The sequence below is a fragment of the Aricia agestis genome, chromosome 3 (genome assembly GCF_905147365.1).
Source record: "Aricia agestis chromosome 3, ilAriAges1.1, whole genome shotgun sequence".
NCBI classification, from domain to species: Eukaryota; Metazoa; Arthropoda; class Insecta; order Lepidoptera; family Lycaenidae; genus Aricia; species Aricia agestis.
In genome coordinates this window covers 7,938,163-7,959,228 of record NC_056408.1, presented here as the reverse complement: position 1 = coordinate 7,959,228, position 21,066 = coordinate 7,938,163, and the positions used below count along the sequence as shown (strand labels likewise).

At 35.7% G+C, this 21,066-nt stretch overlaps 1 protein-coding gene and 1 long non-coding RNA gene across 2 annotated transcripts in view; both read left to right on the top strand.

Moving 5' to 3' along the window:
• LOC121725286 (peroxidase-like) overlaps nt 1–21,066 on the top strand; it is a 123,308-nt gene that overhangs the window by 25,212 nt on the left and 77,030 nt on the right. The gene's annotated exons all lie outside the window — the stretch shown is intronic.
• On the top strand, nt 7,703–8,260 carry LOC121725288. Its single transcript, XR_006035356.1, has 2 exons — nt 7,703–7,800; nt 8,139–8,260. It is a non-coding gene; the product is annotated as an uncharacterized LOC121725288 (long non-coding RNA).

Genomic DNA, 21,066 nt, shown 5'->3' with positions numbered 1-21,066 from the left:
CTGGCACCTCGATGAAAGTGACATGAGGACGTAGGGAACTGTCTAAAATTTTACTGTAGTGAGAGTAAGTAGTAGTACATGTAGCGGAGGGTTTCTTTTTACCTAAAATTTAATTTTCAAACAAATGACCATTGTTTAAAACATCAGAGAGTTTAGTACACTTTTTGTACTCGTAATAATATGTTAAGTAAGTTCCATTAAAAAGCTTACCTAACCCTTATTTGAGGCTTATGCTCGTTAAAACAGTAAGTTGTTGCACAAGGGAGCCATCTACTTGGTACTCTAATAGATGCTGTGACTTTTAAGAGATACTCATAGTATGTTACTATGTCTCTGTACATTGTACCATCGAGGAAGTTGATTCCTATGCAATTGACAGACCAACGTTATTTGGTCGAATATGTCAATTCAATGTTAATTGTGATCTGTCAGCTGGGTTTGACGTAACGCAACCAAACTACTTAGGTCCCCGATTTGCATAGGAATCAACTTCTCTGATAGTACATTGTAATATTAAGGTTAATAAAGCATGGACGGTCTTCTAGTTAAAAATGAATGAGAAAATGTTTATCAGTCTGTTAACCCTACACGATAAAACCGCTGAATTGATTTGGATGAAATTTTATTGCGAAAATCTTGGGAGTCTAAAGTAATAGTTCAAATTAAAAGTAATAGCTTTTATTGCGCAAAATGTGCGGTTCCGACCAAAATAGATAACATCTAGTTTCTTTCAGGGGTGTAGCGTACCTTGGCGGGGCCCCGTATAAAAATTTGTTTGGGGGCCCTTAGGAAAGGTATTTCTCAAAAAAGAAAAAAAATGTTTGCATAAAATTAAAAGAAATATTAATTCATCATTCATACTTATCTATCTGTCACATTTTTAAAAACAATTCAATATTAAGGCTGGCCTCACACAGCCGGAATTTCATAATCGGAAATTCATATTCTTACAGATCGATCTATGAAATTCATAATCTGAAAAAATCTGAATGTGTGTGGAGCGTACTGATATTGTATGGTATTCCGGTCTTTCTGAATTAATAATATGAATTTCCGATTATGAAATTCCGGCTGTGTGAGGGCAGCCTAACTCTCCTTGCCTTTTTTTCGGCAAACTGATTAATTACCTAAATCATTCATAGCTGATGATGACTTTAGTTTTTCTAAAGTTTCTGCCTCTATGGACAATTATAGTGACAGGTCTGACAGGCGTTTCTGTCCCATTATCCCATAGAAGTTCTTAGAACGTACGCTTTAGGGCGCATTTTCATTAGTCGTTTACTCGTACGGTATACACTGGTATACAGCATACGGGGAGTCTATGAAAACTAATGGCGAATTTTCATTGGTCGTGGCATGCGTTTCACTATCGACTAGTGAAAATGCGCCATTAATCGGGAAAAAAGAAATTGCTTTTTTTACTTTTCTCATTTCTGAAAGTTAAAAAATTTGCGAAGTTTTTATTAATTTTTGCTTACGCACCTTGGGGGCCCCCGTAGGTCGGGGGCCCGTATAATTGATACGGCTGATACGGCGGTAGCTACGCCCCTGGTTTGTTTACAAACAGAACACAGCACAATTACACGCAGCAGCACAGCAGAAGCACGTTTAGTGCTCGGTAAATGTTCTGATTTAGTGTTATTTTTCAGTCGCCTCGTTGCCATAAATTATCACTCTATCTGTCGGGCGGAACACCGGAAATTGACTCACATAAAAATATCGTAAAACACGAAAGTAGAATCATTTCTCTTGACGCGTCGAAAATTATTTTGGAAATACTTTGTAAACTACAGTGTTTTAAGTTTTACAGCAGTACCTACTCAGAAACGAATATTACGAGTAATTAATTACATTATTTTGTCAGATGTTTAAACAAAACTATTTATTCTATAAACCATTATGCAACTTGTAAATTGTTCTCTTTTTGTACTTATTTTATTTCAAAATTAAAAATAGTTAATGGAATCAGGCGTTACTTTGCGGGAATCCATAGTTTAAATTTAGTTTGTTATTATTTTTAGCAATATTCCGCGAAAACAACCTTTAAGTTAATGAGTGAGTGTACGCATAGGCATGCGTACAGCACCTCCCTCCTCCCACACTGCCTATGCGTACACTCGCATGCAGGTACTTGCAAACACCACCACCACACAAGCAATAATGTTGGCAAATCCGTGCAAGACCCCTCACCACCATGCAGGTTGAAAACCTCGACGCGCGTTTCGCCCCATCCTCAGGATGTGGACTCTACGAACAACGTCCGTTAAGTCAGCAAGACTTAAAGACTTTGTTTGAAACAAAGAGGTTGATGAATTTTCAGAAAACCTACTTTGTTGAATATTTTTATCCCCCATAAAATTATACTATCGGCTTTAATATCACCTTATTTACTTCGACATTTTTATACGGGGTACGGTGTGTCGGCATAAAACGCAACCTGCTGTACTTAAAATAAATACGTTGTGGCTTCCGCCTAAATGCTTCCACAGAGTAAAAACACGTAAAGAGAAAAGCAGCACTCCTCATTTTCTGTCTCGTTAGTTGTGCGCGGCGTTGTTTATTCAGTGCTTACTGCCCAGATTTTTTTCCAGTTCTGCTCAAAGCTGCAAGCATATCTAAATATAATATGTAACTCGAAGGTGACTGACTGACTGACTAACTGACTGCCTGACTGACTGACATAGTGATCTATCAACGCACAGCCACATAGCGATCTATCAACCACTGGACGGATCAGGCTGAAATTTGGCATGCAGGTAGACGTAGGCATCCGCTAAGAAAGGCTTTTGATCAATTCTACCCCCAAGGGGTTAAAGGCGAGTTTGTATGAAACTTTGTCAATTTTAAAGCGATCAGGCGTAGGCATCCCCTAAAATGATTTTGATAAATTCCACCCCTAAGGATATAAAATAGGGGATAAAAGATTGATTATAATAATACTTCTTAACTCGAGCGAAGCCGCGGGCAAAAGCTAAATATACAAGTTATAATACACATGCAGTACACAATTTTGCTGGATATGGAAATCCCGGAAAAATGTACGGTTTCCATGCGATAAACGAATTTTGGCGATCCATGCGATAAAAAATTCAAATAATATCCTACTCTATGACATATGACTATAGTCTGTCATAAAGTGGCATTTTAATTGAATTGTTGTCGGTCGCGATTGGCCGCGGTATAGATCGGAACGGCACCTTTAGTTTATGTCTATAGTTTGTCTATATACTTTCGCATTTCTACTGGTGGCCGTGCTAGGGCTACAGGTAGTAGTGAAATCGATTTTTGAGCTTACTATTGAGTTGTTTATCTGTACGAGACATATTTTTTACTCTGTGATGCTGTCATAAAATCGAAACAGGCCATCATGTATGCGACATTTCAGCATATTTGTTTAATAGGTTACCAGTTATGTAAATCTGTGATTAAATACACAAACAATTTTGACTCACATAAAAGTCTCAAAAATATTTTTACAACGCAATAACACAACCAAGTTTTTCAGATTTTAATGTTTCAATAAGGTGCTTATTAATTTAATTCCTTAATAATAATAATACCAAATATACTAAATACTGTTTCACTATACTGTTTCATCCAGACAGTCTAAAAACAAATTTTCGGAAATCCAAAATTAGGTAATTTAAGTACCTAATTTGGCCTTTAGCTAGTTTATAACAAAACAACGATTTCTAGGCATAAATTTAGAAAATTAAGGTTAATTGTGTTAAATGAAATCTCTTATATTTGTGATCAAAACGCTGATTCAATTACTTAAAACTTTGTTCGATATTTTCTCGTAAAAGCTGGTTCAGACTTCTAATATACAGGATGTAACAAAAATAAGTGATAATACTTTAGGACGTGTACGGGTTCCTTGTAGAGAGTTCACTGTGAAAGTAGCAGAGCTGAAAGACCAACTTTTTTTCACTATTGTATAGGGAAACTCGTGACGCTATACAATAGTAAAAAAAAATCGTCTTTCAGCGCTGCTACTTTCACAGTGAACTCTCTTTAAGGAACACGTACACTCACTAAAGTATTATCACTAATTTTTGTTACACACTGTAGTTATAAAATTCTCGTGTCACGGTGTGCGTAATTGAACTCCTCTGAAACGGCTCGACCGATTTTCGTGAATCTTAGCGAGCATATCGGCTAGGGTTGAGAATTGACAACATCTACTTATTATATTGATAAGTGCATTTGTTGACTTTAATAGTAAATTATTACAACTCGAGACTGACGCGGACGGCGACCATTGTTTGTACGACGGGATAGCGATGGACTTACGCCCGCAATGTCAAACGCATACAAAATACGGACGGAACGCGACGGAATAGTGTGTCATCGGTAATATAAAATACACTAGCCATTTGACCGAGCTTTGTTTCGGTATTCGATAAAACACGAATAAAATGACATTTTCTAAAAATGATTCCTAGCTAGATCGATTTATCGCCCCCGAAACCCCCTATATACTAAATTTCATGAAAATCGTTGGAGCCGATTCCGAGATTCCAATTATATATATATATAATATATATATATATATATATATATATATATATATATATATATATATATATATATATATATACATACAAGAATTGCTCGTTTAAAGATATAAGATTATAGTTAGGTTAAACAGGTAAATATTAATAAACAAATATATAATCTTCTGCCTGCTTTGTCTAATTCATATTATAAATTTATTTTATAATATTTGTGGTTATGGATAGTGATGGAGGATCGACTCACGGCGCCCCTCTTGCCTTTCCACGGCGCACCATGGCGCCGCGGCGCACAATTTGGGAACCCCTGCTTTAGTCAATTTAACCTAAATTATGTAGGTCTCTAATTTATAAAAGACATTTCCATTTGAATATTCGGTATTTACAATGGAATAAACCCAAAACATTAAGATTTTTTTCTTCCTTATCAATTCTTATTACAATTAAGTTTTCATTATATGTGACGATACCACTAAAATCCATTAGTTATGCTATTAACGAATCATGGACCAGTTATGCTCACTTACTTATTAAATATAAGAAACTAGAAAAGTGGTATCTAAACACAAATAATATATGAAAACTATCAAAGGAAATAAAAAATATTTGAAATGAAACAACCATACTAATATTGTAAGTGCGAAAGTGTACCTGTCTGTCTGCCTGTAACCTCCTCACACAAACCAATTTTGACGAAATTTTGATATGCTGATACTGTAAGTCCCGGGAATGGGCATAGGATACTTTTTATCCCGGAAAAATGTACGGTTCCCGCGCGATACACAAATTTCTGCGCAACGGAGTTGCGGGCGTCATGTAGTACAATACTAGAGATCGCCCAATGGTCGAAATTCGACCTTAGTTTCAACAACATTAAGACTACCTACTACGTTTAATTTGTAAAAAAATATTGACTTTATCATATTTTAATTCATCTCTCGTCTCTGGGACTCAGCTGATCTCAGACTGACCGTGTAAGCATTGTCTAATAGTATCACATAGTATCTAAGATTCAATAAAAAAAAACAATAATCCATTTTCAATTTGTCAACTTGTTGTCAACAGACTTTAACCATAAATAAAAGTAATAATTCGTATATACAGGTTTGTCACTCAAAAATCTGTCATCTTCTTAAGTGTGCGTATTGTAGTGTGTGTAATGTTTTATTTGTTAAAAAAATGTATGATAAAAGCATAATTTCAAAATAATATTAGCTCGATGCACTCCTTCACCATATAAACTATAACTGTGCAAAATTTCATTCACCTACGTTTCCGCATTTTTCGTCAAAAGGGATACAAAGTTTTTCGCTTGCTTATTAACATAGCTGGGCACCGTTAATCAAATAGTTAACTTCGTTAATCGTTAATCCGTTAAAAAAATGTTAGCTTCGTTAAACGTTAAAGCGTTACATTTCGGACGAATTAACGCAAGTTAACGTTAATCGTTAATCCGTTAATATGTAATACGGCCTTGTTGTAATTTATATCATTGCGTTAGTGTACATACAAAACCTGTTAGTTTAAGGTTTAGGAAGTTAAAATGTTAGGGACAAAACAAAATACTTCTATAATTATTGCATTCTACCTAACTAAATTATACTGCACTCTTCTTTATCAACATGCAAATGATGTATAATAATCTCTCTTGCACCGGCGCTGAGTAATGAAATGATAAAACGAAACAAATCTCTTCTCACTCGCACGCGCCTGAAAATGCTGCCGTGCCGCAGCACCGCGCTGCCCGCCCGCCCGGCACTTGTCGTTTCATACTAACTGTCTGAAGTTCAGACTCTGAACCTGTTTTTGCGCCGTGCCGTGGTGCTATGCAGTAAATAGTAGGCATTGGATTAACGATTAACGGACTTCTGCATATTAACGGAAGTTAATGAGTCCGTTAATATTTTTAAAAGTTAATCCGTTAATCAAAATGTTAACTTCGTTAATTAACGATTAACGGATTAACGAGTTAATGCCCAGCTATGCTTATTAATATATAGATTACTAGCTGCCCCGGCAAACGTTGTTTTGCCATATAGAGTATTTCGCCCATATTATTTTATTGAAGTGACTAAATAAGTATGGCACCATGGCAACGCCCATAGCTATCCCGTCACACAAACAATGGTCGCCGTCAATCTCGAGTTGTAATAATTTACTATTATTTATTCAACAAATGCACTTATCAATATAAAAAGTAGCCAGTAGCCGATTCTCAGACCCACTGAATATGCAAATAAAATTTGGTAAAAATCAGTAATGCCGTTTCGGAGGAGTAGGTACGGTAACTAACATTGTGACACGAGAATTTTATACAGGGTGTAACAAAAATAAGTGATAATACTTTAGGGTGTGTACGTGGTCCTTGTAGAGAGTTAACTGTGAAAGTAGCAGCTCTGAAAGACGAAAAAATTTTTTCACTTTTGTATGGGCAAGGTCCCGAGCGTCACGAGTTTCCCCATACAAAAGTGAAAAAAAATTTTGGTCTTTCAGCGCTGCTACTTTCATAGTGAACTCTCTACAAGGAACACGTACACACCCTAAATTATTATCACTTATTTTTGTTACACCCTGTATATAAGAATAAGTATACCATTAAGATTACCAGTTATCACGCTCTTGGTTCGGCTGTAAATAGCTGAAATCTGTATTGTTTACTCTATAGAAAACAAACACATTAGCGGAATCCTTTGTACACAAAATGGGGATCATCTCAATTGAGCTATCCTTTGCATATAAAATGCTTTATACTCCAAACTGTATGATATTTTAATTTTTAGCCGACTTCAAAAAATAATTATTTTTAACCCTGAAGGCTTCTAGGACTGTAAATAAATCTGGCGTGATTTAGCATATCACATGATTTTAAGAGTCGCAAAATTGTGGTAAGATTTTTAAAGGCGTTGATTATTTTTCTTTAGTTTTCAGATATTGAAAATGGCTAACCTATCTCATTATAACTTGAGAGATCCTCATTAAACCTCATTACACACACTCTTGGACCACATGCAAAATGATGTTTGGATGACAACGACAATGAGTGTGGAACTCTATCAAGACTCTAACTACCACACTCAGAGGCTAATAATAATTACTTAACCGTAATTAAATGAAGATTTTGACTAAGCCCCATTCATTATTATCTGTCAAACTCTTCATTAAATCGAAGTTAATGTCTTGAATATAATATTCTAAAGTCGGCTGTACACTCTCGCCGAGGCACAGCGAGGCGGCCCGAGTGCGAGAGGGTAAACGGGTGCGATCGCCTCGTCTCGCTTGTCTCGGAGTTCGGACCCTCTAGAGCTGAGCAGTGGTTCAACCTTTTAGTCATGAGGGACCATTTTACCAAATGTTTGTCTAGCTGGGGACCACTCAGCTGGTTTACCTAAAGTAAGGGATGTTTTATAAAGAACACAAGCACAACTTTATAATTAGCACTCATTTTTTATTTGGCAAAAGTCTGAAAGTTACAGCTTTTAATTTAATGTGATTGTTGTGACTGCATAGTGCATATTCTTTATTAACTTCTGAATTCTCATATATTATTAGGATGGTTTCGCGGACCACTTGGAATGCCTCCATGGACCACCAGTGGACCACCGGTTAAGAATCACTGCTCTAGAGTCTTTTCGATCCGTTGTCGGTATTTTGTGCCTGAGTCAAAGGGTCTCGCGAGGAAAGCGAGCGCATTCTGTACACTCTCGCGTCTTTCAGTAGGTACTAGTCGCTGGAGAGTGTAGAACAGATAAATACATCATCAGTCATTTAATGTACATTTTTTAACATTTTTAATGTGGAAATATTTATAATAGCTCATAGCACAGAGAGCTATGGCAGCTGCAAGTGCAGCGTTTTCGTCCATCTCATAGAGAAAAATAATGGTCCATCTTCTCTGAGTACATAACTGCGATTGAACTAAGCGAGAATGTACATGATCGCATTCGGGCAAGAAAATTTACAGCCGGCATAAAAAAACTAAAGGAACATGATTTTTTTTCAACAATTTTAACAAATTATTGCATTGTCATTGGCTCAATACGTATGCAAAGATTCGAATTAGACTACTGGATATTGGAAAATCGTGCTCAAAGATTCTTTGCATACAATATACATACAGCGCAAGCTAATAAGTGCATGTGAAAATAAAATCGGCCAAGTACGAGTCGGACTCGCGCACGAAGGGTTCCGTACCGATACAGAGCAAAAATAGGCTAAAATTGTGTTTTTTGTATGGGAACACCCCTTAAATTTTTGTTTTATTTTAATATTATTATTAAATATTAAAGTAAACATATAACAAAAGAATGTGTAAAAAATTCAAGTGCCTACCTCTTGTCATTATTGATATAGAGCGAAAAAGGCCGAAAAAATCACGTTTGAAATACAATTTAATTTTGTTTTCAGTATTTGTTGTTATAGCGGCAACAGATATACACAATCTGTGAAAATTTCAGGAGTCTAGCTATAGCGGTTCTTAAGATACAGCCTGGAGACAAACAGACGGACAGATAGACGGACAGAAAACGAATCCTTAGTAATAGGGTCCCGTTTTTACCCTTTGGGTACGGATTCCCTAAAAAGGTGGTATGAGTCTTGTAGCATTGAGCGATTAGAGGAATGCAGGATAATTTCTAGGAAACTTGCAGTATACAATAAACATTGCAAGCGCTTCTCGTAGTCTCTTCAGACTAGGAATAAATCCACTAATTTTACTAATGAACTGCACTTAAATAGTCTGATGCACGCGAAGTGTAGATAAGTTTAAAGCCAGTTAGGATTCAAGAAGACCTTAGCTTGTTCTACTAGTTTTATTCTTGTTCATGAATCTTGAAACACATTACCTTGTATTGCGTCTATCGGAGCGAAATATTATCTCAGCTAGGTATATTACGTAAGCATCAGCTGCAGGGCCTGCAGGTTACATGCTAAGTTCAGACCCTGTAGCCAAGACTTTTCTTTATCGTTTCTTTATAGAATCGCCGATCAAAATGTATGGTTTTCATATTAGACGAATCGAACGTCAACGTCATATTTTAACGAACGCTTATGTCAATTCCATACATTTTGCTCGGCAATTCTATGCAGAAGCGATAAAGAAAAGTCTTGGCTAAAGGGCCCGAAGTTTACCTGTAAGGTATCTACGCTTTCAATGTTCATCTTAATAATAAACAACTTTATATAGTACTGGGTGACGCCCAAAATATGGTATATCACGCGGAAATTGTATATAATTACTAGCTATCCTGGCAAACGTTGTTTTGCCATATATAAATATATATATTTTTTTTATTTTTATTTTTTTTTTGTATGAAAAATAGATGTTGGCCGATTCTCAGACCTACTCAACATGCTCACAAAATTTTATGAGAATCGGTCAAGCCGTTTCGGAGGAGTATGGCAACGAAAACTGTAACACGAGAATTTTATATATTAGATTTTTCATAGATAAAAAGTATCATATTAATATTATGTCCTTTCCCGGGACTCAAAGTATCTTCACTACCAAAATCTGGGGGGTGTGCCAAAATATTTTCGTTTTCGCTTCGATATAGAATCGCCGATGAAAATGTATGGAATTGACATAAGCGTTCGTTAGTATGACGTTGACGTTCGACTCGTCTTATGTCAATTCCATACATTTTGACCGGCGATTCTATAACGAAGCGAAAACGAAAAAGTTTCGGCTAAATGGCCAGTTCAGCGGTTTGGGCGTGAAAAAGAAACAAACAAACGGACTTTCGTATTTATAATATTAGTAGGATTTAACTTAGTAAAGTTTTGTTTCTATCAGCCTATTTCTTTTATATTTGCGGTTTTATCAGAGCTAAACTTTTCCGAAAGCAAAAGCCTTAGTCAGCGTCTGTTTATAATAATAAGTTCAGCTTTATCGCCGTTTTGGCAACGATTTATTTCGTTTTACCACATTTTCGTTCTTTTCCCTGTAAAAGTTCTTGAATTCTCAGCAGACTTATTAATCGATGGTAAATTATCTAGGAAATAAATTGGTTTCATTTTAAATTAAACATTATGTCATAGTCTAAGAAAATTAGTTTCAAAATCGAAGATCAGACCGAATAATTCGTGTAGTTTTGAAAGTTGGTACAGTTGTTCCTAAATGTGTCCAGATGAATCCCTCGGGGACTTTTAGTATATTCATCATCAAAACTACACGAATTATTCGGTCTCAATTCCTTAATTTTCCCAGGCTATCAGCTTTCTCGCGTCTTTGATTCCTTGGTCGGATTATAAATTACTTACTAGAAAGTGGTTCTAGGGTTCAAATTTTTAACATGCTTTCATAAGCTTGGGCTGTATCATGTAGGTATGTACTCGTATGCTCTTTGAGTACGATTGTTACCTATCTCCAGAGTCCAGACATCCAGTAGTCTAATTAATTCGAAATTCGAAACTTTGCATACGTATTAATTAAGAGTCATGCGTCATGACAATGCAATATATATTTTTTTTATTTTATTTTATCTATGGACGCTTCACACCACGTCAGTCTGGCCCCGTGCTAAGTACCTGAAGGACTTGTGTTACAGGTACCAGACAACGGAAATATATTTAATACTTTTATACTATACATATATTTAAGATTTTTATTATATCATACACATATTTAATACACATCCAGACCCGGGAACATTGAAAACTTTTTGTTCCGTCGGCGGGATTCGAACCCGCGACCCCCGGCTTGAGCTACCGACGCGCTCACCACTGAGCCACAGAGGTCGTCAAATATAATTAAAATATATATATATATATATATATATATATATATATATATATATATATATATATATATATATATATATATATACGGCTTACACCGGAATGGTAGCAGCCGGCAGCGGCGCGACGAGCATTATCAGTGTGAAATAATTTTAAACTTTATTTACATACTTATAACTACTAGTATCGCTTGAAAACTTCAAAAAGTGTAAAAAGCGCATCTGTCCGCGCGGCGCCGCGCGACCTTTTTGAAGTTTTCAAGCGATACTAGTAGTTATAGGTATGTGAATAAAGTTTAAAATTATTTCACACTAAAAAAGCTCACCGCGCCGCTGCCGGCTGCTGCTATTCCGGTGTAGGCGGGCCCTAATTGATCACTTTACCACAGCCAAGTATAATAACAAAATGAAATATCTATTTATAATATTTCTAATCGTATACTCGTTTCATAATGATTATTCTGTAGGTAGAAATTGCTAATTTTAGGCTAAGTCTATAAAAGAAATTGTTTTCATGTTGATCACGTAATAGCGCCACGTTTTCGAACAAACAGTGTCTGTATAATTTAAACGCTAATATTGACAATGCTTGAACATCACGTAACTTGAATTTGTAATAAATAATTAGTTATTAATATATAGGTATCCATAATTCCATACTTAATATTATAAATGTGGGAATGTGACGTACTATCTGTTTGTATGTGTGTCTGTCTGTTACCTCTTCACGCCCAAACCGCTGAACCGATTTTGATGAAATTTGGTATGGGGATAATCCTACGTGATAATCAACGTGATCATAATGATCACGTTGATTAACTGTTAACAAAATGGCGTGAGATCAAACGAAGGGACTAGTTTTGACCCTGGTGGTTGAAAAGTCACGAGTCACGACTTTGTCTATTATATCCTACACGCAATACTTTGCAAGTAAAATTGTGATCTAATTATGATTACTAGAGATCGCCCAATGGTCGAAATTCGACCTTAGTTGCAATGACATTTATAGGACTACTACCTATATTTTGTAAAAAATATTGACTTCATCATAGTTTTTTCAATTCTTGTCTCTGGGACTCAGCTGATCTCAGACTGGCCGTTTCAGCATTGTCTAATATTATCTAAAATTAAATTTAAAAAAGAAAACAATAACCCATTTTCAATTTGTCAACTTGTTGTCAACAGACAACCATAAATAAAAGAGTATAATTCGTATGCATAGGCTTGTCACTCAAAAATCTGTCATTTTTCCTAGTAGTAGTGTCGTAGTGTGTGTAACGTTTTGTTTGTTAAAAATATATATGATAAAAGCATAATTTTAAAATAATATTAGCTCGATGCACTCCTTCACCATATAAACTATAACTGTGCAAAATTTCATGCTCCTACGTTTCCCCATTTTTCGTAAAAAGGGTTACAAAGTTTTTCTCTCACGTATTAATATATAGATTTCATTTCTAATATTCTGATTAGATAGACTGGTCGAAGTTTAAAGTATGAAAAAACATATTATATAATATTATGCCGCTTTTTTCTACGGATAAAATGTTACAAGATAGAGAAGAAAAATCTATTTTATTATAACATACTATTGTCCACGAAGTTAGCTTCATGCTGTTGTCAAAGACCGTACCTATCTCCTTAGGTATGTACTATCAGAGAAGTTGATTCCTAAGCAGATGGGGGACTGACAGGCTGGGTACGATCAGATCACAATTAACGTGAAAACATGATCCGAGCAAATGACTTTGGTATGTCAACTGCCTAGGAATCAATTTCCTCGATGGTACCAAGTAGTTTAATTCTTTGCACATAAATAATAATTATCTACTTACCTTTATACCTACATACATTTTTAAATGGGATATTGTTTTCGAAGGCAAAGCGAATACAAAATCCAAAACATTTAGTTACGGTACTTTTTAAAAGGACGATGCTAACAATTTTTATTAAATTTGGAAAGAAATGGCAATCATTTAATGTTTATTCAATGATTTTGTTGTTTATTTGACTTTTCTTAATCTATACTTATAAAATTACATGTCCTGACTGACTGACTGACTGACTGATTCATCATCGCTGAGCAAAAACTGTAAAAGTTACAGCCACGAAATTTGGTGAGTAGGGTTGTTTTATTAAGTAGACACCCACTAAGGGGGGTATTACATTATCATTTACATATGATAATTTCTATGATCATATATAGGATCCAATATATATGATCATTTGATCATATCTGCATATATACATTATCATATTTCATTGATCCTATTTTACGTCATATGTGGTTTTAATAGCCAATGGAGAGCGCTAACGCTGACAGGTATTGACGTCAGGGTTACTAGATCTCAGAGAATTCGATTTGTCAAGAGACATCGTCATTTTTAATATGGCTTGTTTTTTGTTATTTCAGCAAGATTATCTTAATATATATATTTCTTGTGTGCGTGTGTATGTGACTGAACTCCTCCTAAACGACTGGACCAATTTTGATGAAATTTTTTGTGTGTGTTCGTGGAGATTCGAGAATGGTTTAGATTTACAGTTTGGTCTACTGGAAAATGTTTTTTCAATTAATTTCTTATTTATAAGGAGTTGTTGATTTTGGAATGTTTTACTCGTACATTAGATCCGGCGGACGGCGCTATCATCGCATTCAATATTATTCTATTTCAATTTTAGTTTGTCCTGACAGATGGTGCTACGATTAATTTGAAAAAAATTTTGTTATTCAATTCATGTGCTGATTAAAATATTAAATAAATAACACATAGGCTACAATTTTAACCGACTTTCAAAATAGGGGAGGTGTTATGTTCGTTTTCTTATATTCAACGATTACTCCGCTGTTTATTAACCGATTTTCAAAATTTTTCTTTTGGTATATAGGGTATCATCCCAATTTGGTATTATATTCAGAAAAGTGGTGATCTGATGAAGGATCCATAAGTAATCGAGGGAACTCCTCAAAACTTATAGGGAAACATATGGTGACTTCGGTTTCGTGAGAAGTATTCTAAGCATATGCTACCAACAAGTAAGATTTTGCACCGAGATATACCTGGTATACCGTGGTTCGGAAGGTGCTGAGAGAATTCCTGATTCTTTATAGATACAAGTTTGGGAGTTTCGGCGTTGTTTTAAGAACAGAAAGCATATGCTACTATGCAAATTACATTCTTCATCATCATCATCATCATCATCATCATCACCACCATATTATACCATTTCATAGTCTTTAAGATCGAGACTCGAGTTTGTCAAGCGATAATTTAAAAAAATCTATATCTACCTAATATTATAAACCTGAAGAGTATGTTTGCTTGAACGCGTCAATCTCAGAAACTACAGGTCCGATTTAAAAACTTATCTCAGTGTTAGATAGATCATTTATCGAGTAAGACTCATCATTTATCGAGAAGGTTATATTATATTATTACTCTAAGACTAATACGACAGAAGAAACTCAGGAAAATGTGGGAAAAACGGGGGAAATATTTTTTATGGGAAAATGTACCTACGGATTCTGTAAAATTTCTAATTTACGCGGGCGAAGCCGCGCGGGACATCTAGTCCAAGTATATAATTAGAAAAATAATTACATTACATTATTTGAAACAAATTAACGAGCAAGAAATTAAAAACTCTTTTTTATATTAAATAACTTAAATTTAGTTTGTTATTTTTTTTTTTTTTAGCAATATTCCGCGAAAACAACTTCCACCTTTAAGTAAATGAGTGAGTGTACGCATAGGCATGCGTACAGCACCTCCCTCCTCCCACACTGCCTATGCGTACACTCGCATGCAAGAACTTGCAAACACCACCACCACACAAGCAATAATGTTGGCAAATCCGTGCAAGGCCCCTCACCACCATGCAGGTTGAAAACCTCGACGCGCGTTTCGCCCCAACACCGGAGCATCCTCAGGATGTGGACTCTACGAACAACGTCCGTTAAGTGACACTTAACGGACGTTGTTCGTAGAGTCCACATCCTGAGGATGCTCCGGTGTTGGGGCGAAACGCGCGTCGAGGTTTTCAACCTGCATGGTGACAACTAAGGGACGTTGTAAGTGACACTTAACGGACGTTGTTCGTAGAGTCCACATCCTGAGGATGCTCCGGTGTTGGGGCGAAACGCGCGTCGAGGTTTTCAACCTGCATGGTGGTGAGGGGCCTTGCACGGATTTGCCAACATTATTGCTTGTGTGGTGGTGGTGTTTGCAAGTTCTTGCATGCGAGTGTACGCATAGGCAGTGTGGGAGGAGGGAGGTGCTGTACGCATGCCTATGCGTACATTCACTCATTTACTTAAAGGTGGAAGTTGTTTTCGCGGAATATTGCTAAAAAAAATAAATAATAACAAACTAAATTTAAACTATGGATTTCCGCAAAGTAACGCCTGATTCCATTAACTATTAAATAACTGGCAACACCTATTTCTATGACCGTATTGGATCCAATCTCTCAGCAAATGTCAAAAATCTATGATCAAGGAAGAAATGAATCATATGTCTATATTACATTATCCAATATCATTGACTCAATGATCTCGGATCCAATATATATGATAATGTAATATCGCCCTAAGCAAGGAATTTTGAAAATTTTACCCCGAAGGGGGTGAAATAAGGGTTGAAAGTTTTAATGAAAGTCCGTCATTTCTTGAGTTAGAAACATGAAACTTTATTTTTGGGTTACTGATTAAAAATGAATGGATACGTATTTAAGCGTTTTTGGAAATTCTACCCCCAAGGGGGTGAAATTGGGGTTGAAAGTTTGAATGAAACTCCGTTATTTCTTGAGTCAGAAACATGAAATTTTAAGTTTGGGTTACTGATTAAAAATTATTGGATACGTGTTTAAGAGTTTCTGAAAATTCTACCCCCAAGGGGGTGAAATAGGGGTTGAAAGTTTAAATGAAAGTCCGTCATTTCTTAAGTTAGGAACATGAAAGTTTATTTTTGGACTGCTGATTAAAAATGAATGGATAGGTATTTAAGCGTTTTTAGAAATTCTACCCCCAAGGGGGTGAAATTGGAGTTGAAAGTTTGAATGAAAGTCCGTCATTTCTTGAGTTAGAAACATGAAACTTTATTTTTGTGCTACTGATTAAAAATGAATGGATACGTATTTAAGTGTTTCTGGTAATTCTACCCCCAAGAGGGTGAAATTGGGGTAGAAAGTTTCAATGAAAGTCCGTTATTTCTTGAGTTAAAAACATGAAAGTTTATTGACGTTTGCTTAAACAGGGTCCGTTTTTACCCTTTGTATAAGGAACCACAAAAACAAAAAGGAGAAAACTATCCATCTTTGTTATTATACTATGTTAACGCGGATGAAGTCGCGGGCAACAGCAATCTATCTATACTTATAAAATTACATGTCCTGACTGACTGACTGATTCATCATCGCTGAGTAAAAACTGTAAAAGTTACAACCACGAAATTTGGTGAGTAGGATTGTTTTATTAAGTAGACACCCACTAAGGAAGGAATTTTGAAAATTTTACCCCGAAGGGGGTGAAATAAGGGTTGAAAGTTTTAATGACAGCCCGTCATTTCTTGAGTTAGAAACATGAAACTTTATTTTGGGTTACTGATTAAAAATGAATGGATACGTATTTAAGCGTTTTTGGAAATTCTACCCCCAAGGGGGTGAAATTGGGGTTGAAAATTTGAATGAAACTCCGTTATTTCTTGAGTTAGAAACATGAAATTTTATATTTGGGTTACTGATTAAAAATGATTGGTTACGTGTTTAAGAGTTTCTGAAAATTCTACCCCCAAGGGGGTGAAATAGGGGTTGAAAGTGTAAATGAAAGTCCGTCATTTCTTAAGTTAGAAACATGAAAGTTTAATTTTGGACTGCTGATTAAAAATGAATGAATAGTCATTTAAGCGTTTTTAGAAATTCTACCCCCAAGGGGGTGAAATTGTAGTTGAAAGTTTGAATGAAAGTCCGTCATTTCTTGAGTTAGAAACATGAAACTTTATTTTTGTGCTACTGATTGAAAATGAATGGATACGTATTTAAGTGTTTCTGGTAATTCTACCCCCAAAGGGGTGAAATTGGGGTAGAAAGTTTCAATGAAAGTCCGTCATTTCTTAAGTTAGAAACATGAAAGTTTATTGACGTTTGCTTAAACAGGGTCCGTTTTTACCCTTTGTATAAGGAACCACAAAAACAAAAAGGAGAAAACTATCTATCTTTGTTATTATACTATGTTAACGCGGATGAAGTCGCGGGCAACAGCTAGACTATATATATAAAACTAAAAGGTGACTGACATGGTGATCTATCAACGCATAGCCCAAACCACTGGACGGATCGGGCTGAAATTTTTATTGCAATGTATTGAAAATGTGTACCTTACACTTACACTACACTTACAGGTACACTTTTTTGACAAGTATTGTAGAACATGTTTTTTTACGGAGTTACTTTTCCTTAGTTTTTATTATTCGTAGCGATCAAATAAAAAAAAAGTATTCGGCGAAGTATAAAGGAATATTTCGTTCAAATTCCTTTGAACGTAAAACACGTTATAAATGTACATTCATTAACCATACAAAAATTATCAAAAACTAGCGGTACTACGGAACCCTATACTGCGCGTGGCCCGACACGCACTTGGCTGGTTTTTTTTATTAAGCATTTTGTCGCAGATAAATGCAATGTGATGCGAATTTTCAGTTATGTGTCGCCGCCCTTAAGGCGACGCTTTTTAAGCTCTCGTGCGAATGAGGACTTATAATAATATTATGATTTTTGTTGAATAGATCAAAGTATTGCAAGAAAAACGTTTATTTTCTTGTTTATTTTTCATGTACAAACGGAACTACATACAACTGCTAATAAAATTTAAAGATTTTAGTGATTCCGACTTTAATTGGTCCCATTGTAAACGTGTGAACGCGCACAATACACATTCATACCGCGAAGCCTATTCACTCTTGCATCATTGTTTCGCTCTCTGATAAGTTAATCAGCTGATATCTATAAAGCTCCCCATATACGGAGGGGCCGATTGAATCCGTTCGGACTAATGCAAGCCGATCAGACTTGGCGAATTTTGTGTATGTATTTATTCGTATGTCATATTGTGTGAAGTCTGGTTAGTAGTCCTGTCATCAGTCCGATCTGCTTAGATCGGTTTCCCCACACATTGGGGGCTTTAATACATCTTACGTATTTAACAGGTAGCATGACGTGTCACTGACATGTCAACACAAAAATAGTGATATACTTACTTTAATACTTATTTGGGGTTTTTAAGAGCCATTCTCTCATTGTATTCAGGTTTGAAAAAATGACAAAATTTGAAACGGCTATAAGTAATTTTAAAAAGTTTATACGTGGGAGAGCCATGCTTCGGCACGAATGGGCCGGCTCGACCGGATAAATACCACGTTCTCACAGAAAACCGGCGTGAAACAGCGCTTGCGCTGTGTTTCGCCGAGTGAGTGAGTTTACCGGAGGCCCAATCCCCTACCCTATTCCCTTTCCTACCCTCCCCTACTCCCTTCCCTTCCCTACCCTCCCCTATTACCCTATTCCCTCTTAAAAGGCCGGCAACGCACATGCAGCTCTTCTGATGCTGCGAGTGTCCATGGGCGACGGAAGTTGCTTTCCATCAGGTGACCCGTTTGCTCGTTTGCCCCCTTATTTCATTAAAAAAAAAAGTAATAACCTAGAAGTATACTTTTGCCAGCTTTTATATTCCTTTGGTTAAAGTTCTTCTTTGAACGAGATATGTAATATGCCAGATAGTAAAATGTATAAATACAAATACAAGTATTTCTATTAGAAATACGATTTATTGGTACAAAATACATCGTTGTTCGTTTGATCTTTCTCCCCGTAGTGAGAAAAATCTCGCTTCAACGATTTCAGATCGACTACTTGATGAGCATAAAATCTGCTAATATATCAAATTATTCTTTACATAAAATCTTGAATTAAATAATACATATGTAATAATAACTATATTAAAACTTTTGCATTTTGAGGCAGTAAATAATATTATCTAAAGACACTTTATGACTGGATTATGTAACAACAAAAATTATTACAAGATTATCTAAATCTAAATATCTAAATATGTTAGTATATATAACTCAAAGGTGACCGACTGACTGACTGACATAGTGATCTATCAACGCACAGCCCAAACCATTGGACGGATCGGGCTGGGCATGCAGGTAGAATGTAGATGTTATGAGCTAAGAAAGGATTTTGATCAATTTTACCCCCAAGGGGACAAAAAAGAGGATGAATGTTGGTATGAAACTTTGCCAATTTCAAACCGATCGGGCTGAGACTTTGATACCTAATTAATAATAATACTTCTTAACGCGAGCGAAGCCGCCAGCAAAAGTAAGTTATTAAATATTACACATAACATTTCGAAAGAACCTATTGTGAAAAGCTCTTGTTTTAATAAAGCTCTACTTCTGATGAGTTCTCTTAATTGATTTTGAAGCAATTATGGGGATACTTAGATTCCCCAGGAATAATGTTATTATCCCATATTTCCACGCGAAAATCGGATTCCAAAGCAACAAAATTTCGAAAGTAAATAGTTATGTAATAGTTATGTAAATAGTTCTGACGACCTCTGTGGCTCAGTGGTGAGCGCGTTGGTAGCTCAAGCCGGGGGTCGCGGGTTCGAGTCCCGCCGGCGGAACAAAAAGTTTTCAAAGTTCCTGGGTCATGGATGTGTATTAAATATGTGTATCATATAATAAAAATCTTAAATATATGTATAGTATAAAAGTATTAAATATATTTCCGTTGTCTGGTACCTGTAACACAAGTCCTTCAGGTACTTACCACAGGGCCAGACTGACGTGGTGTAAAGCGTCCATAGATATTATTATTATTATATTATGTAATATATTATTGTATTTAAATATTCAAACAACCTTACAACAAAAGCTCGCACATTTATCAATTTAGATGGCAATTGATAAATGTATCACGTGATTAATTTTAAGGTCTGATTGACATGGTAAGGTTTACTGGTGGCTTTATGATTGATACCTCCAAATAGAACTTCCCGTTTCGAATATATCTGACCTAGGTTCTATTGTTGTGTTGGCAAACTTGGCATTGAACGAAACATGGGTTCCTTTACATCCTTTTTGGTATCTTTGATTTTGCTGAAGAAGTTGTTATTATAGTAAATAATATATATTTTTTAAGAAGATTGTTCTCAGGAAACATCCATACCAATATTATAATTGTGAAAGTGTGTCTGTCTGTCTGTCTCTTACCTCGTCACATCCAAATTGCTGAACTGTTTTTGCTGAGGTACGGAGATACTCGAAAAAATTTACGGTGCTTGCGCAATAAACTTTGGCCTAACGGAATTGCGCTATTATGATCATTAGATAGTACTATTTTAATTCATAGAGTTTTAAATTATTTAGGGTTACGGAAATCTTATTAATTCTGTAAACTCTGTACTAGCAAAATATAAATATCCCCACTGGGACTATATAATATATATTTTTTCTTTGTTTAAGAGTCGACTTTAAATTATTGTAAATACTGAGCTACAGTCCAGGGCCTGTAGCCGAGACGTTTTCTTTACTTCTTTTTTAAAGAATCGCTGATCAAAATGCATAGAATTGACATTAGACGGTGGAACGTCAACGTCATATTGACGAAAGCTTCCGTCAATTCCATACATTCTTCGTTTCGGCGATTCTAAAAAGAAGCGATAAAGAAAAAGTCTTGACTAAAGGGCCTACTAAAATTAAAATTAAGTATAGGCAGTACTACTAAAAATTATGATAAAAATTGTAAAG